This window comes from Cavia porcellus, unplaced genomic scaffold, assembly GCF_034190915.1.
Source record: "Cavia porcellus strain 051 isolate PalLab524CR breed Dunkin Hartley unplaced genomic scaffold, mCavPor4.1 scaffold_5, whole genome shotgun sequence".
Taxonomy (NCBI): domain Eukaryota; kingdom Metazoa; phylum Chordata; class Mammalia; order Rodentia; family Caviidae; genus Cavia; species Cavia porcellus.
The window spans coordinates 86,412,874-86,440,571 of NW_026947488.1; the positions used below are offsets into that span (position 1 = coordinate 86,412,874).

General features: G+C 38.1%; 1 long non-coding RNA gene across 1 annotated transcript; it reads right to left on the reverse strand.

Moving 5' to 3' along the window:
- Positions 1 to 7,236: 7,236 nt before the first annotated feature.
- Positions 7,237 to 23,095, reverse strand: LOC134476139 (uncharacterized). Its single transcript, XR_010047652.1, has 2 exons — positions 22,971 to 23,095; positions 7,237 to 9,445 (listed from the first exon to the last, which is right to left on the reverse strand). It is a non-coding gene; the product is annotated as an uncharacterized LOC134476139 (long non-coding RNA).
- Positions 23,096 to 27,698: the final 4,603 nt, after the last annotated feature.

A 27,698-nucleotide genomic window follows, 5' to 3' on the forward strand; every position in this document is an offset into this window, starting at 1 on the left:
ATCTGACATTCAAAATTAAAAGAGGAAAGTTTTATGTGGCTCAATTTGTAGAGGTTTCAGTATTTAGTTGGTTAGTTCCAAGGCAGGATAGCATGGCAGAGAGGCATTGCAGAGGAGAAGGAGTTCAAGGCAGGCAGAAGACAGCAAAAGCAAGGAAGTGACAAGCCACTAGCAATAACTGTGACTTCTTTCTGTCCTTCATATAGTCTACCTAGGCTACCAGGCTTAGAGCAGATGCCAAACCAATCAGTGGACTAACTGAGTAATCACATACTCTTTTTTTTTTTTTTGTCTTTTTCATTTTTATCAGCACCAGGGATCAAACTCACATGCTGCTGAGCTAAATCCCCAGCCCCAATCACACACTCTTAATCCCAGCATCACACACTCTAGATCGTCAACCTCTAAACAAGCCCCTCCTATCACTGCATGAGGTTTTGGGGGAACATATAGACACAAGCCGCAAGAGTTGCTTTATTTGTAAAAGTTTCCCTGATTTATTACAATATAAATAACTCCCCACTTCTTCACACACATGGGAACTTGTCTTTTTCCTTGCTTTATTTTTCCCCAAAACACTTATCACTGCCTGACATAGTATATGTTTACCTGCTAACATTAATATGCAAGCTTCACTAAGACAGGCAATTCTGTTCTGATCTTGCTGAATCCCGTATCTAGAGTTGTGTCTCGTACCTTGGAAGCTCTGAAATATTTTAAAGTGTATATAAGTTGCAAATAAATCTATGTGCTTTATAGCTTCAATTTGTAGCAGTTTTCTTCTGTGACAATTAGAACTGCCTGATTTTGAGCTCTGAGTCATTCATTCATTCATTCATTCATTCATTCATTCTTTACTGGCTCATTCTGCTTTCCTTTCCCTAATATGCTTTAGAACTTCCTGAAATTTATATAAATATGTGCATATTTGTTTATTTTTCTCCTTCCTTTGTTATAATACAAACTCTAAGAAAGCAGATACTTTGTTGCCTTATAAAGTGCTACATTTGCATGTTGAAAACTGCCTGCCATAAAACAAGAGTTCGAGAAGTAGCTCAGAAAACAATGAATTAATAAGCTCATTAACTTATAAAAACATTTGTTGAGCACCTACTATATTCCCAGAACAATCTTTGTCTTTAGTCTAATGAGAGAAAAAGACTAAAGAAAACTGTAGCCAAACTAAGCTGCCATGGAAAGAGGAACACTGGTATAAGGATTGCTAGATTGCTAACCCGGCTTTGAAGGGTCAAGGAGAGCTTCACAAGTGAGATTTTTATGAGTAAAACTGAAGAATGGCAGCACATGGAAAGGCATTGGGCTGAGAAAAACAGAGCAAAGTATTGGAAAGGCAAACTATTTTTTTTTTCTGGTACTGAGGAACCAAACCCTTTATAGTGAGCTACATCCACAATCCTTTTTTATTTTTTATTTTGAGACAAGGTCTCACAAAGTCACAAAGTTTCTCAGCTTGGCTTTGAACTTTCAGTCCTCTTGCCTCAGCCTCACAGTGATGGGTTTGTAAGTGTGTACCACCAGAAATTTTGATACATGAATGAGTGGTAGTCAAGGTTGGGAGAGACAGTATGAGAGCAAACCAGAGTCTAGGAATTTGTAAAACATGCTGGTGTGTTAGTCTTTGTTCAGAGGTCAGTGGAAGATTCTGAGTAGCAATCTGACATAAACTGATTCTCTTTATCATCCTACTGTCGGCATTTGAGAAGGGCAAGGCAGTAAAAAAAAAAAAAAAAAAAATCAATCTTCACATCAGATCCACAAAGTCATCAAATTACATATTTGACACAACAACTGAGCTCTCCAGTTGGTTAAACACAGGCATGAGATGGGACTGTATTTCCCAATTAACCTGCAGCCTGTCTGGAGAAGAAATGCAATCATGGGCCCAGCCTTATGTGAACAGGAGACTAGAATGTCCCACAGCTCCATGGAGACAGCTTTCAGTTGGAGTTTTTGTGTCTGTGAAATACTTCATAGAGTCTTTTACTGTAGTTTAAAAACAGAAAGTAAGTGAAGCTCTAAAAACCTAAGTGTTTTGATAGTAATTCCCACTCTAACTCCATAGAGTAGAAGGGAGATTAAAGTTCTGCTTTCCCCACTTAACTCAGACATACAATTTTAAATAATACACATACGAGTTTAATACTGGAAAGAGATTTTTGGAAACCATAAGAAGGATAAACAGAAAATGAAAGTGACCATATGTATTTTTGAGCAAATCTTTAGCTTCTTGAAACCCTGTGCCATTGGGTTAGTTCAGTCAGCCTCTATCTGAATGTAGCAAGGACAGGAATAAGAATGGGCCTGTGACTGTATGGGGGCACAGGGGTGTGTGCCTCTTAAAGAAAACCCCTGAACAGCTGCCATCTTTATCTAGTTCCAGACACTTTCATCACTACAAGAGGAAATCCTCTGCCTGTTCCCTTCCTCCCTCCTGCTCCTATTAAGCACATTAAAGAATGTTCAGCATCATTATCCATTAGGAAAATGCCAATTAGAACCACAATGAGATCACGATAAACCTATCAGATAAGTGAAGGTCTGATATACTAAAGGTTGGAGAGAATGCATGTATCACTGGGAATCTGATCCAACAGTTGTGCTCTTGGGCATTTATACCAGAGAGATGAAAACTTCAGTTCATACAAATGTGTGTAAGTGGATGTATATGTGGATATATACTTGTATACATATAGTGGATATATACTTATAGATATATCTATATATATATCTTTATATATAAATATATACATGTATCTCTGTTTATAAATGCTGAAAACTGGAAACAGGCACACTTTAGTATGTCTATATAATTAATTTTTACTCAACCATAAAAAGGAATAAATTCTTGGTAACCTGCATTAACCTGGATGAATCTCAGGGGCATTAAGCTGAGTAAAAAACAAAAACAAAAACAAAAAAATCTCAAAAAGATATGTACTATGTAATTCCATTTTATAACATTTTTGAGTTGACAAAACTGTAGAGAAGGAAGGCAGATTAGTAGTTGTGAACAAACACAGACATACATGGGAAATGGATGTAAAAGAAGAAGACGAGGGGTTCTTTTTTTATTTAAAGAGAAAAAAGAAAGGACATAAAAAACAAAGTAGTGAAAGGGTACAAGTAATACAGAATTTCAAGAAAAAAAATACAGTAAGAAGTCACTAGTTAATAGGTTACATATTGTCTTCTTAGAAACAGTTGTCCAAATTATAAAATTAAAGCATATAAAGTGGACATTTATACAGTGATATTGGAGACAGTTCCGTTCAATGATCCAACAAAAGCTCAGTAATGTGGTTTTCCATCCTACACTGGAACAGTATTGAATTTATATTGTGGAGATGGTTACTTTAATACATACATGTTACTATAGTTTGGATTGTAAATGTACCCCAGAGAATGTTAAAGTCTTTGTTTGCAGCTTGGCACTATTGTGGTGGAAACTTTGAGTCAAGGCATAGTGGGAAGTGTTCTGGTCATCGAGGGAAGTCCCTTGAAGTGGACTGTGGGACCCTCATTTCTTCTATGTTTTTTGTTTGTTTTGCTTCCTGGCCATCATAAGGTAAGAATCTTTGTTTTGTTATATGCTCTCTACCAGGATGTGGTGCCTTAACACAAGTTGCCAGAAACAGGGCCAACTAACCATAGACTGAAACAGCAAGTCAAGATAACTCTTCTTTCTTTGTAAGTTTATTATTTCAAGTATTTTGTCACAGTAACAGAGAGCTGACTAACATATGGGATAAAATTATATAGAACTACACATTCAGACAAAAATACATGTGCATCTGCAAAAAACGGGACGGCCTACTGTCAAATTTTGGTGGGATTTTTTTTTTATCGGTACGGGGATCGATCTCACGACTGCCTGCTTACAAGGCAGGCGCTTATGCTGCTGAGCTAAGCCCAGCCCCAGTCAAGTTAACAGTATTATACTGAAGCCAGTTTTTTGTTTTGATATTGTAGTAAGATGTCACTGTCTTAGATACTTTGCTCATTTGGGGAAGCTAGATGGAGATTATGATGATTTTAAGTACTATTTTGCAACTTCCATGAATCTATGATTATGTTAAAACACAAAGTTAACAATATAAATGTTAGGGAAAAATGCTCATTAATAGTTGAAAATGTGTCTCTTATCAATAATTTGTAGACAGATAATGACGCACTGAAAAACCTGTGTGGTATTAGGCTTGCTGAGTGCTCTAGGTAGTGGGAAGCTCTTGTCCTGTCAGCGCTGCACAATAGAAGGAAAGATAACTTACTAGCAGAAGATCACCTATAAGTACCACCTGTAAAGCCTAAGTCAAGCAAGTTGAGTACTTCCACAAAAAGTCCATGGAAATTTAGAAGAAGGAGATTTTATGGTGGTCTGGGTGACTGGAGAGAAATTTAGTGGAGAAGGAAACTTCCAAAGTAAATTTGAAAGTTTGATTTGCTTACAAAATTTCAGAAGAGAGTAAGGAATTCTTCCACGGACAGCTATTTCTTTTTAGTGAGTATTTTTCAAATCAAATTTTTACTTTCCCCTAAAGCTTATTTTTTTATGCTTTAACCTCTGAAGCTGGGTGTGTTGATGCATGGTAAAATGGATCATGGAAATGGCTTGAAATGTATTTATTCTGAAGCTTAAAGAGAATTTAACCACTTCTTAGTTTGACAAAGGGAGGTTCTCTTACTGCTGTTTGCTAGTAGGTACTAAACTGAAGTCATGTAGCTGGGAACTCTGCCGAGGTAAGAATATTTCTTTTACGTAGTAGTTGGTGGGGTGGCAGTCAGGAAGAACTTGATAAATGAATGAAATTGAAAATTGACAATAAAGAATATTACCTCAGGTAGAAATAAACAAACCATTTGCAGTTAATAAAATCTTGATTTTGTATTTTCTTGCATTTACTTATTGGTCTTTATCCCAGAGAAGCCAAACCAAAGGAAAACTAAATGCCAGATATAAATAAACTCTGAGCATAGATTATTTATTCTAACATTTGTTGTACTGAAGGATTTATTTTTTTGTTCTGCCTTACTTTTTTGGGCAAGTGTCAACTGTATTACTAATAAAATTTTACTCTCTCTTGTGGACATAAATGGATTATTTGGGAGAAGATCGAAGTAGCTCCTATCTATGAAGAAAAGATGCCCTTACTGAAGCAACCATTAGAGTGCTCATTCAATTACAGAAGGAATCCCACCCTAGACAACAAGGATCCCTAGAAATTGCCGCATTTATTAACTAGCCTCATTTTATAAGCAAAGAAATTGAGACCAGAAGAAAATGCCCTTTCTTTAGAGAATAAGTATTCTCCATTCATTCATGTGTTCATTCATCTAATACTTTGTGAGCACCCCTGAGCCAGATGTTCTGAGTGCCGAGTGCTAGGGTTATTTCCAAAAGATGAAAAATATTAACAAAAGATGAGAAATATAAAATAAAAAGTGGCCTTTATTCTGAGAACACGGAGAGAGATGCCCGGCACCCCCACCGCTGGCGTCCAGCGATCTCTCCGGCAGACACGTGGTGTGGCCGCCTGTAAATAGCCTCGGTTTGGGGTGGAACCTAAGGCGGGCATTAGGGATACACAGGTAGCCCATTGGTCCTAGGTTTGGCGCCATATGTAAATTTCCAGGGGCGGGAAGATGGCGTCACAGGTAACTTCCTAGGGGCAGGGGAGATGGGGCTTCCTGCTTCCAGTTGTGGCTTTCCTGGCTACAGTGTCCTATCTGGGCCAAAACCCTTTCACCGAGGATATTGGAACCTGGTCCCAGGAAGCTTACCAAAGTAGGTATGTGGAAGAGGGGTAGACAGTAAGTCATGTGCTCACAGGCAGTTTCGTCTTTATTACTGTAAAGAAAAGAAGACTTTGACCCAAACACACACATCAAGCTGTTTTCTGAGATGAGGAAGTCTTGAGAAAATTAGGCCAGTGAGTGCAGAAAATATAAAAGTAGACCCACTTTGATAAGGCTGTAAATGAAGTTCTCACAGAGGAGGTGACATTTAAGTTAGGTATAGTGGTCCATGCTTTTAATTCCAGTACTCACGCCTGGACTCCTAGGACTCAAGAGACTGAGGTAGGAGGATGGAGAGTTTGAGGCCAGCCTGGGCTACATAGTGAGTTTGAGGCCAGCCTGGATTACATTGTAGTACTCTGTCTACAAAATCCAAAAACAGAAAAGAAGTTGCCATGGAGCTACTGTTACTAGAGCCCAGGGAGTGAGCTAATCCAAGAAGTGACAGCCATTTTTCATACTGTATCTTAGATTTTTCTCACGGGAGCAGCGAAGAGAAGGAACCAGGACTTTAAAATTTCCAACTAACTCCTGTCTTTCACATGACCCCATTTCCTTTGCACCCTTCCCTCCATCTGGAATGCCTTCCTCATACCTTTCACACCTCTCCTTAAATGTCAACACTGGGTAAGGCCTCTGTTTATTGCTTTACTGAAAGGGTATATCCTGCTTTTCCTGATCTCATTGTCTACTTAGCTTCTCTAATAAACAATTCCTTGCCCCACCCGTACTCTCCCTAAACCTGTTTCTTTCCAGACTTTCCTACCTTAGGAAATGGTCCCACCTACTTGCTCAAATCCACCTCCTTAGTCTTCTTGTGCTTAAATCACTCCCAGGTTTTATTTCTCTTCACCTGCTTCTGTGTGTGTTGGCAGTGGCCCGTATGACCTTGCTGAGGCACAGAAGTGAGGCCCACTTCTCTGACTGCTCCCTGGCTCCTGTATCTCTCTAGTGATCCTCCTCATCAGTTAGTTAGACAGTGGGGTTTGGGGCACTTTGCTGACCTGCTTCTAGAAAAACATTACTCTATTCTCTGGATTCAGTTGGCCTTGTGGTTCTTCCTGGAGACTCCTTTCCTGGGCTTTTGTGACTCTGTCACAAAAAACATATGGAAGAAGTGATGCTGCGTGAGCAAAGGCTAAAATGGGAAATGTTAATCTCACTTAGGTTTTATTTGAGGAGCACTCAGCCTTCATATGAGGAGTCTATTTACCCCCAGGCTTTCTTTTGGGGTGATCATGTGGGAAAGAGAAACATATTATTAACTGTTCAGGTGTGCCCAGGCCAGGAACTAAAACCTTCAAGATGATGGCAGTGTCATTCATTGACTGCAGCCTCAAGAGACACCCCGAGTGTGGACCTCCCAGCTAAGCTATTCAGGACTCAGTTTCCAGAACAAATACATCACTGCTCTTAAATCACTTTTTAGAGGTGATTGCTTATTAGATTTTTTTTATTTAGAGAAAAAAAAGTAAAACAGATAACAGGGTAGAAATAATACAGAATTACAAAAACAACAGTAAGAAATCATCAGTCAAAAAAATAACAATAAGAAATCACTAGTTGATAAATTACATATTATTACCTAATAAGTAGTTGTTCAAGTTACAAAATCAAAGCATAAAAAGTGGACAGATCATCAAACAATGACAGTACAAACCATTCTGTTTGATGAACTAACAAAAACTTAGTAGTATGGTTATCTATCTTGTATACTTAAATATACATGCAGGTTTATGATAGGATTATTTCCAAAACATGAGAAGTATTTCCAAAAGATGAGAAGTATAAAACAAAAAGCAGCCTTTATTCTGAAAACACGGAGAGAGATGACCGGCACCCCCCACCATTGGCGTCTGGCGGACACATGGCGTGGAGGGTATATAAGTAGCCTCGGTTTGGGGTGGAACCTAAGGGGGCATTAGGGATGCACAGGTAGCCCATTAATCCTAGGTTTGGCGCCAGAGGTAAATTCCTAGGGGCGGGGGAAATAGGGGCTTCCTGCTTCCGGTTGAGGCTTTCCTGGCTACAGTGTCCTGTCTGGGCCAAAACCCTTTCAGTTTAGTCATTAGATTACTAGAATAACCATTCCTCCTCACATTATTTCCCCCATTTCTTCGTTATCACTTTACTGTGGTTCATCATGAAACTTCCAAGCAGTGTGATCCCTGATTGCCCTGGAACTGAGAAGGATTCTTGAGCTTCCACTGACAAAATGGGAAAGTTCTGGCAAATTGAGATACACTTATCATTTACCTCCAAGATTTGATTTTGATGTAAAAACAGTGGAAAGATTTGAGAATTATTGTTTCTACTATGAAGTTTTTAGAATTATTGTTGCTACTATGAAGTTTAAAAAGAAGCATCTTTGGACAACAAGGATGACTATTTTAGGTAATATCTTCCTCCTAAAGGGATAAATTCTGCAGCCACGGAATAGCCTACCATATTGTAAATATAATTATAGGTATGAAAAATATATAAATAACATATAGATGGGGAAACTGAACACAGACAGGTCACTGGCTTCCCCAGGGACAAACAATATTAAGGCCGTAATTTGAATGCAGATATTATAACTTTTATCCAGGGCTTTTACCTCTATATTGTGTTATTTCCAGTCCTTGCCAGTATTTACCATGTGAGTATAGCATGATATAAGACATGGAAAACATTTACACTGAGGGAGAGATTCTTGGCAAGGAAGATAAGTCACATTTTCCCTCTAGGCAGGACAGGATAAAGTCTAACATCAACTGTGACTTGCTAAACTAAGAACAAGAAAATATAACTCGCTTAAAATAAAACTCAGGGATATTTTGAAATGAGTTTTTAACAATTTCATCATAAATATTGGTGATAAATTGTAGTGTTGCTCTTCCAGAAGAAGCCAAATTAACTTGGTGCCTGGATTGTAGAGTACGTCTTGGAAATGAAAACTGAGGAGGTTCCTTAGCCAGAAAAGGGGCTAGTAACTAGATATGGGAAAAAGAGCCTTCCTGGGTGTGTCTTTTGGCAAGAAACCCAGAAAGCTTTGGCTAATGAACAGCTTCTAAGATTTCTATGGGCTGGGTGAAGCAGAAGAAGGGTGGAGAGCGGAGCATTATCATAAAATCTTATTTGCTCAAAGTCTTCTATGACCTAGTTGCCCCACCTGTGCTGAAAAAGATATGGTGTGTTTGGATATGGACTGTGTGTACTTAACAACTAGAGTAGAGCTTTCATCAAACAAGGCAAATTGCTCACTGATAGGATTCCAACATTATGAATACCCATGAGAATGTCTCTATAGAATTGTTGCTTGAGGACATTACATGTTATATTACGAATCTCTGTTACCATAAGAATCCAAGTAATTTGCTCCGTCTAGACTTCATGGACATAGTGGTTTCTTTAGAGACATGCAGTGTGAAGTTGTGGCACATACTCACTTGCTATTTGATCCTTTCTCATCTACCAATAAAGCAGGCTTGGACCGAGGCTTTGTTTCTCAGCTCTCACACCACTCAGGACCAGTGCCTTTCCGTGTGTGTGTTCTGCTCTTATCACAGCTGCTGAGTGGATGGCCTGCTCTCCATAGTAAGTGCTCACACAGAAACTTGCTTGCTCGGTCTTGTATCTTTCCTGTCCCCTGAAAGAATGTAAAGCATATGGTGGTTCACACTGTCTGATAAGGAGAGAAGATAAAGGAGTTGTACTGTTAGTTTCTCACTGCTGCTCATTTAATGTTTCCACAAACTTAAGTGGCTAAAAGTAACACAAAGTTAATCTTTAGTTCTCAAATCAGTTTCACTTGATTATTGCCAAGGTGTCAGCAAGACTACATTTCCTTCATTCTCTAGTGGTTGACTATATTTCTTGGCTGATACCCCCTTTCTTTACCTTTAAATCATGTCACTGCAGTCTCTGCTTCTAATGTCATACTGTCTTCTCTCTGTGACTCTCTCTCTCTCTGGTGGGAGGAAGTACCAGGAATTGTACTCAGGACCTCACACTTGCCAGGCAGGTGCTGTGCCACAGAGCTAAATCCTCAGCCCTTTACCTCTCTTTTAGAAGCACCATTATGATTACTTTGTGCCCACCTGGATCATCCAAAATCATCTCCCATCTTGAGATCATCAGTTAATCCCATCCACAAGATCCCTTTTGCTATGTTAGGTAACATGCTCATAGTTTCAAGGACTTAGGAGGTGGCTATATCTGCACAAACATTATTCAGCCCACTGCCATTGTCGAGAGTGAGCTTGGCTTCACCCTGCCTTCCAGCATATTCAAGGCTTGTGTCTTAGTCCCTTTGGGCTGCTATAATAAAATAACTGAGGTTTAGTAATCTTAAAATCACATAAATATATTGCTCATGATTCCAAAGGCTGGGGAAATACAGGAGATTTGGTGCTGAACGAGGGCCTGTTCTTCCTGTGAGAGGCTATAGCTCCTTCAAGGTTTTAATCCTAGTCCTGAGGGCAGAGCCCTTATTACCTCATCACTGCCCAAGTCACCACCTCTTAATGTCAGCATGTGAGGGATTGATTTCAAGATGGATTTTGGAGGGCCACAAACATTTCAGCAATAGCAGTGGGATGTTTAGCAGGTTCCCTGGATGAGAGTGTTGCTCAGTGTTTGGGAATCTGCTACAGCCCAAGTGTCTCCTGTGAAGCCCCAACAGCTCAGTGTACCTGCTCGTCTTGGCTTCCCTCCACAGCTGGGTGATGTTGCACACCCCTGTTTTCTCTTTGGGCTCACTTTCATCATTCTCAAGGGAGAGGCTGTGGCTGGGTGGGCTTTTACCATCCTTCACAAAAACTTGAAGCTTTTTTTTTTTTTTTTTTTTTTTTTTTTGTACTAGGCATTGAACTCATGACCTCACGTTTGCCAAGCAGGCACTTATGCTGCTGAGCTAAACTCCTGGCTCTAAGACTTGAGTTTTTTGGATCAAATTTTCCCACAGTGATCCCAGTGTCACTTGAAAATACAATATTAAAACTTGAGTTTGTGTGACCTGCTCTCAAACAAAGCAGGAAGCCTATGTTTTATATTTTATTATCTGAGAGCCTGTTTTTATTGTAGGTATGTGTTATAGTCAGGGGTTATACAGAAAACAAGATTAGGACATGGAGTTTATAATGTTTTTATAATGGTCACTGGGAGTTAACACAGGAAAATGCAGGAAATCTATGCGCAACACCAAAGACATAGATTATTTAGTCAAGAGCCTAAGCCCCACGGCAATGTCCCACATGAGTCCAGATAAAAACTCAGAGCTCAGGGCAATGCCTCCCATGAGTCCAACTGGAGGTCCAGGGCCCACAAGGACTCACACCAGTCTCTTTTACGGATCGGTGCCGGGAGGACCCAAGGGTTAGTGGTGGAAGCCAGAAGGTCTATGCCAGCAGGATGAAGGAACTGTGCTAGTGGGATGAGGGTTCTATGCTGGAGCTGAGAAGTCACACTCACAACAAAGACCAGGGCTATCCTGAAAGCACCACAGCTGTCCTCAGCAACACGAAGGCCCTGAGCTCCTCCGACGGCAAGCACAGTCGGGTACGTGCCAGGAAGCAGCGTGAAGAGTTCATCCTGGAGACCAGGCAGCACATGTCTTCCCCTCCGAAGCCAGGAAGCAATGCTCGATGTCAGAACCAACAGCTCAGACAACAGCTCGTAGGAGAACCCACAATGCCTCCTTAATACTTCAACCCTCTACAACTCCCTTCTGCTCCACCTATTTATCCTGGTAACCTTCCTCAGGTGGAGCATCTTTGCTCAATGCATGATGATATAATCCAGCTGGCGTTAAGTTGACCACCAGTTCTTAATCCATAACAGTATGTATGCATGTAGTCATTTCAAATTTAGTGGATTTTTGAACTTGGAAATATCCCAAATATAATGTCATGGGAAACAATGAAAATTTTGCACAAATTGAGAATGTTTGTTTAGTACAAAATGCACATTTTTTTAAAAAAAATTGAAGCTTCAGGTATTTTTGGCATATGATATATTCTAGCGCAAACCTCTGGACACAGAGATCCTCAGTGTGAATTCTGTCCTGGGAATTCTGCTTTTCCCCCAGAGCAGCAGCTGCTCCTGACTGCAGTGAGAGTTCCCACTGACATTGTGTGTAGACTGCAATCACTGAATTAAGCTCACACTGTGGTCACTTTTTATGCATCTGCCTACTCCCTGAATACTGTGCTCTTCAGGTCTGGCCGTGTAACCATGAAGTAAATATGCTACCAAGGTGTTATGAGTCTTTCATAAATATTAGTTAAATAGATTTTTGTTGAAGGAAGAACTCATTGGTCTCATGATGAGAGCGTTGCATTCTTTTCATTAGTGTGCCAGAAAATTTCCAGCCAAATTTTATGGTCTGTGACAGTAATTACCTTATTCTTGACTCTAAAAAAAGGACTTCTGTTTTTATTTTTCTTTTAATTAACTTTCCTATAAATTTTCATTGTTAATGACCTCAAATGCTGTTTGGAACTACAACGGATACAAAGAATAAGTATCTTTGGCAAATTTTGGCTTATCTGTTATTTATGTCAAAAGGAGATCCAGTCAGTGCCATTTACCACCGTGAGCCTAATCACTATAATGGGCACAGTAAGATGAGCATAAACAAGTAGAAAAACATGGGAGATAATACCCATTTTGCAGGAATAGAAAAGGAATATAGGGATCATTAAAAAATTTGACAGCAGATTTACAGTTACTCTTATATGGGGAGAGTTGTTGAAGTTTTCTTGGCACTAATCAAAATTATAAAGTGGAAAGAGCTATTTGTTGGAGAACCTTTATCATTATTTTTTGATCGTTATTTATCATTTTTTTTTGATAGTGTGGGGAAGGAGAATAGAATATAAAGGTTCAAAAGATTTCTTAGGAGACAAAGATGTTATAAACCTGGTGAGAAAGGTGCCCAGTGGTCCAGTTGCGGGGAAGGCAGATATGAGAGATGATAGCAAGGTCAGCAGCTGTCTGGAGGGCACACTTATGTCACTGTGAGAGAAGCACAGGGTTAGATTTGAGAGTGAGTTGTGTTGTTTGGTTACAGAGCAGTAAATCCTCAGGAATATTATTTTGTGAAGGAAGGAGGTATTCTCTGCCAAATTACTCCTGGTTTTAATATAAGCCTCCCAAAGGACTGATGGCTCAGTGAAATGGGAAAACGGAAAACCACAAGAGAACAAACAAACAAACAAAACCTCCGAAATTAAACCATTTAATGACAACACAGAGCCTTATTTATTGTAGTTTAAATTTTTAGAAATTTTTAAATCTATTTATTTATTTATTTATTTATTTATTGGTATTAGGGATCAAACTCACAATCTCATACTTGCCTGGCAGGTACTTATGCCACTGAACTAAATCCCTGGCCCTGGAGGTTTGACTTTGGAACATTTGACAAAGAAGATATTTAGTGTTTTCTTTAGCATAAAAAAATCACTGGGCTCACTTACAGAGCAAACTGTACATTCTAGACGGAAAACAAACAAATCAAAGAAATAAGACACCATGGCATTACTGAATCAATAACTACTTTGCATGAAAATCACATCTGGGTTTGTTTTCATCTTAATGGTACAATTTTTAGTGACAAAGACAAAAGCCTTTAGTGACAAATTGGGAAGAGCTTTCAAAAAGTGAAAGATGTTTGCTTTTAGCAGTGAACTCCAGGTTCTGAATGAAAAATGTCCTAATTTAGACCTTTTCTTTTCCAACTGATTGGACTATCTACATTTTGGGAAGTGGGAGGGAGCACTTGGGAAATTCTGTGACAGGGAGCTGAGGGGCTAGTGATAGGCCTCAGTTTGCAGTGAGAGCTCTCATCCTGGACAGCTGCTTTCAGAGGCCACAAAACATTTCACCCTCTCCACACTTGAAACTTCCCAAATTCACTATTAATATTTAATCATGAGATTTCACAAAAAGCTTCATTTTTGTGTTCTCTTGAAAATCTGATGCCATTCCACAACAGCAGCTATCAATAGGAGCTGAATTTCTGATAGCTCTGGTTGCTCATTTGGGACAGAGCAAATTCACAGTCATCCCTGCCCTATCTCCACCCGGCCTCACTTTCTTCAGGTGTGGAAGCTAAAATACCAGTTGTCATCCATCAGTATGACAACACAGTTGTTTGTCTTATAGTAGAATTCGTAAGATTGTTTGAAAATTTCTTATGCCTTTTCTTATCTCTCTTGAAAGTGTAATAAAGATAGCCAAAGATGCTACCTGATTCAAAGACAATGGGAGGGGCAAATTTCCTTATGGAATTGGAGATTATTCTAGGGATTAATATCCATTTAGGATTCATCTGTACTGAAAGCACCTGCCTGTTTTACTTATTTACATCTTGTAGGTTTGGGATAAAAATGGCTAGTTTACTTTTTGTGACTGTGACCTCAGTTTTGGGCACAGATCACCCCTGAGGGCGACGTGATATTTCCCAACCTAAGGAATAACTCTCTTTTCACTGCAGTGAAATTCTAAGCTTTTTATGGTGGCAATGTGCCAGGTCCATGCCAAAAATTTAAAAGTATCCTTTTATTTGTCAGTTTCTTTTATTTCTAACCTTGTAACCCAGTTCTGACCAATGAGATCTAAGCTAAACATGCCAATGACTAGAGGAATTTATGACTTTCTTTGTTGAAGGGATTGTATAGCTGGTTTGTATCTTGACCATTCATTCCCTTTTCTTTATTCTTTGAAGTAAACAAATCACCTGGAAATGCAAAAGCTCTCTTGAGCCCATGAAGAGAGTCACAAAGGCAAAAACCAACTTGGCAGACACGTACCAAGTGTCTGGACCCTGAAGTGTGTTGTGTAGCTAAATCAATTGCCAGTGACTGCATAGTTCTGATTATATAATAAAAGTAGGTCTTTTGCTGTATAAGTCATAACTGGTCACCTTCCCTGTTGCTTGCAGCTAAAAGCATTCCTGGTACGTCCCTCTTCCCTGCCCTCTGCTTTTATACACTCCGTGCTTCCTTCTATTTTTGTACTTCTCACATCTGCCAAATGATGACAAGATTCCAGTTCACATTATGTTGGACAATTTTGCATTTTACTAACAGGGAAATGAATGTACCAAAAAGATGAGAAGATAATTTTTTGTCTTTCAACTGCTTGTTATACAGAAAAAAGAATTAACTACTTTGCATATATAAGCAAAACAAAGTAAGAATAAAGACAATGACATGGAAGAAGTAAAGGCAGGCTACTGTGAGGCCCTCAAAGGGATCATAGAAACTGTGTCACTCCTGCTTTGGGGCTGGAGTCCTCAGGGGAGATGAAAACTTGAAATGAACTCTGAATGCTGGATAGAATTTTAGAGACAGAGGGCCTGGTAGAACGAAAGACATGGAGGCAGAAAGGTAAAGAGGATCTTGGGCAGCTCCTGGCTCCTGCATACAAGGTCCGCTGGCCTTTCTCATTCCTGCCACTAGCCAAGCCTGTCTCAGCCTGGACACACTGACCCGAACTCTAGTCATGGTTTCCTGGGCTTCTCCAGTCGCCTATCATTTTTGGGAACTTGTATGCTTAGAAAAACGTTTCTGAGTAGCCAATTCATATTGGTTCCACTTATGATTGCCTCACTTACATTAAATTCTTTGTCTTTACAAAATTCTGGTGCTTTTGTATTCCTGTTAACATCTACTGAAGAACTGTTGTATTCCAAGCACTCAGCACAGGAGCTATAATGGTGAATAAAAAAATCAAGTTCTTTGCCCTTATAGCCAGATGCAGGGAGGGGGGACAATAAACAAAAAAGAAGTAAAGTAGTGTCCTAATGTGTCAAATTCTTGGAAGAAAATAAGTGTAATTGTATGGAGAAAAGCATGGGACAGGCAAGAGAGGAAGAACTTCATAATCACCAACTTTAGAGGACTTTGTGAAAGTAATAAAGACAATATATTTAAGGAGCTAAATATAGTGATTGATATACATTTATCCCTTAAAATTAGTGATTGCCCATTATGTATGTTTCTAAGCATACTTTTTATTGAAATGCACATGCAGTAAAAAGCACAAATCAAAAGTGCATAGCGTATGGGTGATTTTTTTTTTTTTTAGTGATGCTGGGTCCTGTACATTGCTGTGCCACATGCCAGTCCTTGATGAATTTTTACAGACAAAATGGTTACATATAATGAGAATATTAATAGGCCCCTCAAAGCCCCATTATGCTTCCTCCTTGTCACTTACCACACTCAATGGGATCTATTATTTTGACTTCTAATAACATAGAATAATTATGCCCAGTTTTTGAACATTACAAGAATGAAATTGTAAAGTATATGCTCTCTTGTGTTTGAAGGCTTTCATTCACTTGAAAAATCATAAACTTAATGTGTAGATTTTGTTGAAAATATTAATATTTAAAGAAATAGTTTTGAGTCTTCTAAATATTTTCATTTTACTAATAAAAATCAGAAGTATTGATTTTATTATTAGAAGCTTTCTTTAATTCTTAGCAGATTTAATTTCTAAGTGATTATTTGACTAGATAAAGCACCAAGCATAAGCAGTAGTTTAGTAGGAAAATAAACAGACACACATAATTGTTTAACCCAGTAATCCAGACCCTCTTTTTTTTAAGGAATTTAGATACAAATACAAAGGCATTTATTTAATTCTAATTAAACACTATTAGCACTCTTCTTTTTTTATCCATGAGAGGAACTTACTGTTTCCCACCAATTCATTGAGTTTATTATGTAACCAATGCATAGTAAGTTCTACAATAGTGATTATTAAGTTAAGTGAGTGTTAACCATAAGTTTTTGAATAGGAAAGTGGGACTTTTGGAGCTGGGTTACAGGAGAGTGTAACCAGTGGCCAAATATGCTATTGTTTAGCTGATACAGCCCAGTTGCATTGCCTATACACTTGCTGGCAAGCAACACACAGGCAAAGAAAAGAATTTAACCATGAGGAAAGAATGTGGCATAGCAAAATTACAATTTCATCCTTTGCTTTTGCAGACAAGTTCCGAATATATGGTATTACAACCTATAATTAGAAAACTTTCTTTTAAAATAATCATCAATACATGAAAAATAGTTATCACATCTGTGAAATCTCCCAGACCAGCTGGAAAGGGATCCCCCCCACCAATTTTTCTGAAATGACACAATATAACATTCTCCCTAAGTTGCCTAAGCATAAGATCAATCTGTTGAGATTTGCAGGAATTTCCACTGGAAGTTCCCTACAGTGAAGTTGTCTCTATGGAGCTGGATTGTATGCTGGAGCCATACTGTGCAACAGTGAGCTCATAGGAGTCAGGGAAGAAACAGATGCTGCTGTCTGACTCATTTGCAAATTTAAAGGAAGGGACTATTTACTGAATAAGGAAAAACAACAAGGGATGGTGCAGAATGCTGGAGCCAGCAACATGGGAGAGACCGGACTACCCTATACTTGAAGGAACAACAGGAGGGAGGGCTTTCCAGAGGTCAGCGGGGGCTGAGAACATAAATTTGTTTACACCTCAGAATATTCCCATAGCCAATATCACTGTAATCTTTTAGATGGAAAATGGAAATGGAGAGATGATTTGCTTAAATTTTCATAGCCCTTTCAGATACACTGTACTCAAAGTTTAGTCTGCAGTTTTCAGAAGCTAAAATCTGTCCTTTTTCCCACTTGAGTAATTCCCTGTTCTTTTTAATGCATGAAATCACAGTATATTTTACTTAATTAAATGTATATGTTTGCATAAAAGACCAACATTACAGAAATGGTAGAGATTTCAACTTAGTCGTTTCCATCTTTTTCCCTCAAACCCCTTTTTTTTCTCAGAAGTTATCAGTAGGGCGAGTTTCTTTCCACATCTTTGTCCATTACACATTTAGAAGCTCACGTATACCTAAGCACATAGATAGCTATTCTTACAGAAAGGGAAAAGGGGGGCCTAGAGAAGTTAAGTGATGTTTCCCAAAACCTGTTGCTGCCAGCCAGTCACCATAAGCAGGATCATTTTGTTATTGTCTTTTCACTTTGGAATGCTTTTCTTTCACTTTGGACCTCTACCTCCCATAGTAAATGGAATTATTTTATGATATTGTGAGTTAAATACATATTGACATGTAATTAGGGCTAAAACTTCCTTGTGGGATGTCCATTATCACCACTCCTATTCAATATAATTCTGGAAACATTGTTCAGAGCAATTAGACAAAAGAGATGAGGAATAAGAATAAGAATAAGCAATATGGAATAAGTATAAGAAAGGAAGAAATGAAATTATCATTGTTCACAGATGGTATGATATCCTACATAGAAGACCCCAAAAACGCTACCAAAAGACTTCTTAGAATTCATAATCAAATTCAATAGCATAGCGAGATACAAAGTCAACACTCAAAAATCAATAGCAATCATATACACAAATAACAAACTCATTGAGAGAGAAATTGGGGAAACTACACTCTTCACAATAACATCCCAAAAATGAAATAGTTAGAAATCAATATATCAAAGAAAATAAAAGATATATACATTGAAAATTATAGCACTCTGAAAAAAGAGATTGAAGAGGATATCAGAAAATGGAAAGATACCTGTTGTTCATGGATAGGAAGAACCAACATTGTGAAAATGGCCATACTACAAAAATTGTTATATAGTTTAATGCAATCCTCATTAAAATACTATCAGCATACCTTACAGTTCTGGAGAAAACTTTCTAAAATTCATTTGGAAACCAAAGAGACGTAGAAAGCAAAGGCAATTCTGGGGAACAAAGGCAAGGCAGGAGGCATCTCAATTCCTGACTTGAAATTATACTACAAAGCTGCTATGATAAAATCAACATAGTACTGGAAAAACCAACCAATCAACCAACCAACCAACTAACCAACAAAAAGCAGACCGGAGGATCAATGGAACAGACCAGAAGATGCAGACAAATCTACAAACACATTCAGCCACCTTATCTCTTTGACAAAAGGGCCAAACATATTCATTGGAAGAAAGACAGCCTCTTTATTAAATGGTACTGGAAAAATTGGCTTGCTACATGTCAAAGACTAAAATGAGACTCATGTGTATCACCATACACTAAACTAAAATTGAAATGGATCGAAAGTCTAAATATTAAAACAAATACTAAATCTACTGGAAGACAAGATAGGTAAAAATCTTGAAGACAAAGTGGGTAGGTAGCTGGAGAGTTCATGAACAAAACCCAAACTGCATGGGAAGAACTTCAAAGAATGAACAACTGGAATCTCATCTTATTAAAAAGTTTTTGCACATCAAAAGAAATCACCAATAGAATGAAAAGTAAACCCACAGAGTGGGAAAAAATTGTAGCTAACTGTCCCTCAGACAGAGGACTTCTATCTAGAACATATAAAGAATTGAAAAAAAATCAGGCCTCTCACATACAAAGACCCAATCAAAAAATGGGCATCTGAGATGAACACATACTTCTCAGATCAAGAAATATAAAAAAAAAAATACCTGAAAAAAATGTTCAACATCATTGGTCATTTAGAAATGCAAACTGAAACAACACGGAGATTCCATGTCACCTCAGAAAGAATGGCTACTATCAAGAAATTAACCAGTTAATAAATGCTGGAGGAGTCATGGAAAAAAGGAACATTGTCCCACTACTGGTTGGATTGTAGACTCATACAACCATTGTGGAAATCAGTGTGGAGATTCTTCAGAAAAGTACGATTAGAGATCCCATTTGACCCAGCTATTCCCCTTTTGGATATTTTTCCAGAAGAATTAAAAACATCATGCTAGCGTAATTGATGTCCATCCATGTTTATAGCAGCACAAATTGTATTAGCTAGATCTTGGAAACAACCCAAATGCCCATCAATTGAGGAATGGATGAAAAAGATGTGATATTTTTATATGATGGAGTACTACTCTACTATAAAGAAGGATAAACTCGGGGATTTTATAGGTAAATGGATGCAACTAGAGTCCATACTCATAAATGAAATAAATCAAACTCACATGTAAATGTTGTATTGTCTCCCTAGTACAAGAAACTGAAGAGATAAGTGAGATCCAAAATGTACAATAGATATTGTGAAAGGAGAAAGAAACTGCTCGAAAAGAAAAAACAACTGGGATAGGGGCAACAAGAAAAGAAGGAAGGGTAAAGAAAAACTATATATACAAAAGATAGCTAATATAGTTATCCTATGATTTCTTTTAGTTCATTAAAAAACAGTTCATGCTTATATTGTTTAATCAATTATTCATGCTTATATTATAATCTGAATAACTACTTTGAAGATAGTAATACATAATATATTAACTGTTGTTAATCTCCTATTATCTTTTTTTGAAATTCTGTATCTTTGGTTTTTATTGTTTTTTTCTCTTTTTAAAAAAAAACTTTCTTGTACTTTTATGTGGTAAACAACTATAAAACCAAAATGAATTAAAGAGTGGCAAATATTTTAAATTAAAAATTGAATTTTCTTCGATTCCCAGTAACCACCTGCAAATTAAATTGTTAATGTAATGCAATGCAACTTAATGTAAATGAAATAAAGTCATCAAAGATTGTTTGATAATAGGAAGATATTTTATTTATATTCTTTGTTTATTCATACTTTATTTTATTTTATTTTTTTGGTACCGGGGATCGAATTTATGACTATGCGCTTGCAAGGCATGCACTTATGCTGCTGAGCTAAATTCCCAGCCCCATACTTTATTTTTTGACCTTTTGATTTTGAATATGAAAGACTACTTTTAAGTCATTATTGGTATTATTTTGTGTTAAAATAATTAAAAATTGCCTCCCTCCTCTCCCCCCTTACTTCTTACTTCCCTCCTCTATTGCTGGGATACCCAGGGCCTCACACATGCTAGGCAAGTGCCTTACCATTGAACTACATCTCTAGCCCCAAATATACTCTGAGTTTACAAGCAATCAAGTGCATGCCCAAACAATACTGAGATATTTAAAAACTATTTAACAGAAATATTTTCCATGGGTCTCTACAATCATGTATTCTGGTAGTGAACCTACAAGTTGGTTAGTACAAAGGTGGAGACACACAAAGAACCCATACACAGTACTCTTTAAATGGTACTAACAACCATACCACTGTGCCTGAATTATTGGATATAGCATGACTCAGCTCATTCATGCATTTTCCCTTCCTCAAACAATCATTAAACTTTCACTTGTGCAGTGCAAGATGAATGAATTTGGCCTCCATGTGACCTTGGTTCCTCATTCCCATACTAGGTTTGCCTCAAATCTTTCCTCATTAGCCTTCTTCAGTTATATTAGAGCACACTGTGATTTTCATGATGCTGTATATAAGCCTATTAATGTATTCAGTGACTTCAGAAAACATAATTTTAGCACATGACAATGTCTTTAAGCTGACCATTGTAAATCTCAGTATTTGTCAGAACTGATTAAAATAAATAAATTAATTAACTAATATAAAATTGCATCTAGAATGTTGTCATTTGAATATTAGGATGTGTCATCTCAAGTACCTTTAGTTATGCCTATGAATACAAAGACATTAAATGATGTCAATGATCAAGTGATCAATTGATTATAAATTGATTACCAGCAGCAGTGCAAAAATACAGGCACTGGATAGAGTGGCTATTTGTTGGTATTAAGTGGTCACCAAGGTTGATCAAAAACCTGTTATTTCTTTTTTTTTTTTTTAAAGCATTTTTTTTTGGTCTTTTTCGTTTTTATCGGTATAAGGGATCAAACTCACGACCGCACACTTGTAAGGAAGGCGCTTATGCCACTGAGCTAAATCCCCAGCCCCTAAAACCTGTTATTTCTTTAAAAGAGTATCAGTCACATGAAAATACAGAATTAGAATAATCTCTCAAGGTTCTCAAGGCTCAGTGATGGCACCTTGCCCACCTGCCAGATCTGGAGCAGTGAATGTTTTCAGTGTGAAGACCACTAAGCACTAGGTTTTACTTTCCTTCGTGGGGCATAAAGACAATCACGCCTGGGGCAGGCAGAAAGGAACCACTGGAATGGAGAGCAAACTGCCTCCTCATCAGCTTTTTGACAGGCATTCTGTTTGTTGCTAGCAAGGAAGTTGGTGTTGAGCAGCGGGTGTTGTATTCTGCACAAGTTTAGACCTTCCCCATCCCAAGGCAGGGAGACATTCCCTTTGTCTGCAGACAGCTTTAAATTAATTATTTTTCTAATTAACTAATTATTAGATATCAAGTCCCTGCTAGATTGCTGTCAGCTTTCCAAATTATCCTTTTGCCGAGTGTGTACTGTAACTTGAGGTTTTTTTCCCCCTGTTGCTATAAAAGATAGCTGAGAGCCATAATGGAGATTGTATGGCATGTAATAACATCATAAATGCATGCGTTATCCTGCTGTTTAACTCACCAAGGTGGCATAAGGCCCAGAATTGTGTTTGTTTCTATATCTTCCTTTGGGCTCAATATTGATAAATCTTTTTGATAGCATAATATTCTCTTAAATACTATTTGTTTTCAAATAAATGCATAGTTAGGAAAATACAAAAAAGGTTAACTTTTCTTTCTTTTTTCTATCCTTCTTTTCACTCCTCTTCTTCCTTTTGGTCACGTGTCCTATTTGACAGATATATTTGGGAGTTGATGAAGACTCCTTAGGGGAGAGCTACAACTAGGCAGGGATCCCTAAGGCCTTCAGAACTATGTCCCCTATACTAGACACCTGCTGAGGGAAAAAATCACTAATTCAGTAGGAAACAATAGTCTCCCAGAAGGAGTCCAATTAGTAAATATAGAAAAAATAGGGGCAAGATAAAATCATCATTGGGCAAATTCTACAGTAATAATTCTTGCAGAGAAAGTCTCCTGATGGATAAAATTAGTAGGTAAAAGTTTGTGGAGAAATAGGATTTTCATACGGTCTCAAAGTATTTCCTCTGGGGGTATTTATCAATTAAAAAGGGATAAAAAGTGAATTTGAAGGAAGAAAATCAATTGATTCTACTGTGCCCAAGGGGTCAAAGTTAATGTCATTGGTATTGAGACATCAACAGGAGGACGTGATGCACTGAGCAGGATATAATGTCATTGTGTAATAGTTTTGTCAGAAAGGCGCACAGCCTCTAATCGTGCCAAGGCATTGGATAAACTCAAATCCATAGCCATTCTACAAAACAGCTAATACTTACTAAATGTAAAGATCATTGTCAAGATCATGCTGAAGCTCCTGAAGACAAGAAAAGACTGAAAACTGTCACAGGTTGGAGAAAACTGAGGAGACAGTCCATTGCAGTGTCGGGTCCTAAATTTCTCCTGGAACAGACATGAGACATGAAGGGGAAAACTGGAGAAATACAAATAAGATTTATAGTTCATCAAGTAGTGTAACAATGTCAGTTTTTTGGTTGTGGTAATTGTGCTGTGACTATGTAATGACATTAGAATATAGATGAGGGGCAGATGAAAACTCCCTGTGCTGTTTTTGCAACTCTTTGGCAAGCCTAAAATTATTTAAAATTAAAATATTATAAACCACTAAAAGACATACTTAGGACAGACTTTCTCTTTAGAAGGGTGGAAATACTGCAAAGTGTTTAGGACCATCTTTAAAGAATGAGTGAGACTGATAGGTTAAAAATCTTTGTGAGCATGTGTATATATGTCATATTTTGCATGAGGAATTATTTCCATTCTCCTTTAAAATATTTTCTTTTCTTTGACAAATAAAATTTCAAATTGCATTTTAAGTGACATTGTTAGAAAACTCTGGGCAATTTTTCCTTTTGGAAATTCATTTCTAACACTACAAGGAGATAAAATTAGTCTTAATTCTCTCCAGTTTTCTGTATATTCTGCTTCTGGGGAATGCATTTCCTTTTTCAAATGAGTGATTGTTATATTAAAATTGATAAAAATAACCCATCACTGACTACTGAACTACTGGCTGAGGGTTCAGGTCATCATCTTGTCCTCCCTAAAACTAAAATCTCTCAGTAGAAACAAATAAACATAGAAAAATAATGACAAAATTCTAAATCAAACCCTCAGTGAGGTTATGGTGCAGAATTTAAGTATCACGGAGGAAAATGAGACAGAAACAGTTCTGAACACAATAAATTTGAGAAATTACTTGATCTCAGTCTTGAATTACAGCAGAATTTCATAGATGGTGAGGAAGGAAACATTCCATTCAGGGAATAAACAAACCAGCACTTGACTGGTCTGAGAAAGGAACTGCCTGTGTAGAGTGGTAATGGGTGTGGACCTGAGGTTGAATCCATAGTTAGCGAGGGAAGGAGACGCGGTTATGGAGATTTCTAAAAAACAGTTTGATGATATTAAACTAGAAGCCTGCAGCTAGTAAGAGCAAGTCTTTGCATTCTTGAGGAAGGGAAATCTTGTAAAAATCCTGATGTAACCTGAGGCCTTGCTGCATTTGTGTGTTGACAGTGAGGAAATGTGACATGAAATGTGATAAGAAATGTTCAGTATTTGTTAAATATGAGGGAAATGGATAGAAGTCAAAGAAAACTTGAAGATTTTAGGCTCAAGTGGGTAATGCTAATATTAACAGCAGGAAATTCAGGACCCAGAAGATTTTGGAAAAAAAATGACATCATTTTGATGTAATGATTAAAATGAAAATATTTGGCAAAAGGTTCACAAACTCATTTGTTCATTCAGGAGACATTTAATTGCCTACTTTGTGTTAGGCTTGTGCTAGGTGGATCCTACCCTAAGGGTGTCAGTAGCAGGCAAAGCACATCTGGAGGACTGTGTGCAGACTGTGGTGGAGGGAAGAAGTAATGCTTTGTGAAAATAAAGGAGGAAAAATATTTCCAGGGTGTTAGGAACAGGAGATTACAGAACAGATAAATACAGAAGAGCTGAAAATTTAGGACTTATTAGCAAGAAGTAGGAATAGAAGCCTAGTTCAGTCCCTTTTTGATTTTGTTTCTTTGCAACAGGGTCTTACTTTGTAGCCAGGCTGGCCTTGAATTCTTCCTATAGCCCAGGCTGGCCTTGACAAATCCAACCTTTATGAAAGCAAAGAGGCAGAAGGTCAAAGTGAGTCTCCTGCTGAGAAAATTAAGAGTCAGTGATGAAAAGAAGAAAGTGCAGGAAAATTGCAGGAGGATCTGTAGTCATGAAGTCAGAGGTGCTGAGGAGTACATCTAGCAGTTCATCCTGAGAGTCTCTAAGGGAATGGTGCAGTAGAGAGGAAAGGGAAGGAGTTGGAAAATAATTATAATTCAATAACTAAACACTGAGACAGTTTGCAAAGTATGGAAATGCAAGAAAGCCAAAAAGTAGTTGAAAGGCACCTGAAGAGTGAATGAAATTTCTACTTCCTCACTTGCCTACTCAATATGTTATGATTTATGTCTAGATGTCCCCCAAAAGACTCAAGTATATTTAGATGGGGTATTTTTGGGAGGCAACCGAATTTAGAGTTTATGACTGATTCATTGTACAATGCTGGAATTAAGAGTGCTGGCATTAAGGATGAGTGATTGTTGGATCAGTTCATTGGTTGGATTAGCACTTCCTTCATCTAAGTTGACTGAATAAAATAAAAAGCACGAAAGAAGTTTGTTTTTCTTTCTTGCTCCTCCTGCACTGGCTATCTTTTCCTACCACCATGAAATGTTGCCCCCTGCCAGGTGCCACCCTGCTTGAGTCAGGCAATTATGAACTAAAAATCTTCATAAACTATGACCTAAATAAACCTTTCCCCTTTTATCTTTAGGTACTGGATATTTTGTTTTAGTAACTAAGGCAGAATTTGGTACCAGAAAGGTGAGGTCATTGCTGTAACTACACCTGACCATATGGTTCTGGAGTCTTTGATAATGGCTTATGGGAAGAGATTGGAAAGGCTTGGAGAGATAGGCTGAAAAAGTAGTGATGGCTGCAGTTTAGGCTGTTCTGTGTAGGAGAGATTCTGGTCTGAGCTCACAAGACCAGAAGGTTTATAGAAATCCTACAGGTAAAGACCAGCCTTGGGAGTTTTCTGCTGAGAACAAGGACAGCATTGGCTGTTGAACTCCAGATGATGTGTAATAAGACTTGATGGAAAGTTCAGAATGTGGATCATCTGGAAACAACTGCAAGGAGAGAGCAGAGCAGGCCTAAGATAGAAGCCATGAGAGTTACAACCACCAGAAGTACCCTAGGCGTAGAGCCTCCCAAGCCCTTTCACATCTTGCCACACATTGCCTTAGATGCTGCATATGGAATTATAGGACTTAATGTCTGCCCTGCTGGATTCTGGACTTGCTCTGGACCCATTCCTTTGTATCCTCATGTGTAATGTCTATCTTGTGCCACTGAATGTTGGAAGTGTTTAACTTTCTTTTCATTTGTATAGGAGTTCATGGCTAAGAATGACTTAAATCTCAAAGGAGACTTGAGACTTGGATTTTTTAGCAATGCTGAAACCGTTAGGACTTTGGCAACTCTTAGAGATGGACTCAATACGTTTTGCATAAAGAAATGTATGTGAGTCCTTGGGAGTCCAGGGGTGAAATATTATGGCTTGTGTCTAGATGTCCCCCAAAGCCTCATGCACTTTTAGATGGGGTTCTTTTGGTGGTAACTGAATCTAGAGTTTGTGATTGATTCACGGTGCAATGCTGAAACTAACAGAAACGGGGTTAAGGATGAGCGATTATTGGATCAGTCCACCAAGTGGGTTGGCACTGCCCGAATCCGAACAGACTGGATAAAATAAAAGGAGTAGAGAGTGATGTGTTTTCCCCTTTTTGCTGTCACTTTTTTGCTGTCTTATGCCACCATGTTGTCTCTCTGCCATGTGCCACCCTGCCTTGGAGCCAGCCAATTATGAACTGAAGCCTCTGCAAATTGTGACCTAAATAAACATTTCCCCTTCTCTGGATGTTGTGTAGTTTGTCTCAACAACAAGAGAAATTAACAAAGACATAGCTCAACAAATACTGAATTTCTGGCACTATTGTAGTACTTGCCATGTGTTTTCTCACTGCTCACAACTTTCTAAGTGGATATGATTTCTTCAGTAAAGATTTCTTGAGGATTTGCTGGGTCCCAGGTAGAGTTTCAGGTGATGAAGATATAGCAGTGCACACCAGTCCCTGTCTTCTTGATCTTATTGTCTAAAAGAAGAATTGACAGTGAAAAAAGCATGTCATAAATCATAAAAATTTCAAGAGCAAGAAAGTGTTCTATTACTGGACTTGTGGCCATTCAAATAGGCTGGTTCCCAAGTCACCTTTGTCCTGAGTAAAGAGGGTTTGCTTAAAAAGTTAATAGAGAAAATGTCATGACATTGTTATATAAGATACTCCCATTTGTCAAGAAGTGCACAAACGGGCATGTGCAGAGGATTTGCTATAACTTGTAGAGCCTCTTTCATGTGGGCACTGACTGTAGATGATGTCAGGTAGAAACTTGTTCTGCTCCTCCCTGAAGTCTCTGACTCTCACAGGTAACTCTTTCAAAGTCCAGAATGGGTGTGCTTTGAAGGTGGGAAAGCTTGTGTTTAGCAATGAACCTGGGAAATTGAGTTAGATTGTTCAAAAGCCTCTTTAACCTTCTAAAGGTAGCAGAGAATTTGGTGTCTGCAGACATTTGTTATTAGTAGTAGAAAGCAAGGAATTTCCAGACATCCCATTCCAGCTTCTGCATTTTCTCACTTGATCTTGATACTCTATCTCTGTTTTCTGAAGCTCCTGATTATCTTCCTCTTAGCCTAGTTTCTGATCTCTGTTTTTAGCTCAGCTGGATAAATTGAAGTCTACTGGTTTCTTGTCTTTAAATTGGTTTCTCAGATTGATAAGACTCTTATCATCCTGCTAAGTTTCACTTTTTCTCTGCCCCTCATTGAGGAGGCAGGTAACTTCCATTTACAATTTCCAGCATATATGGATTGTCCTTAA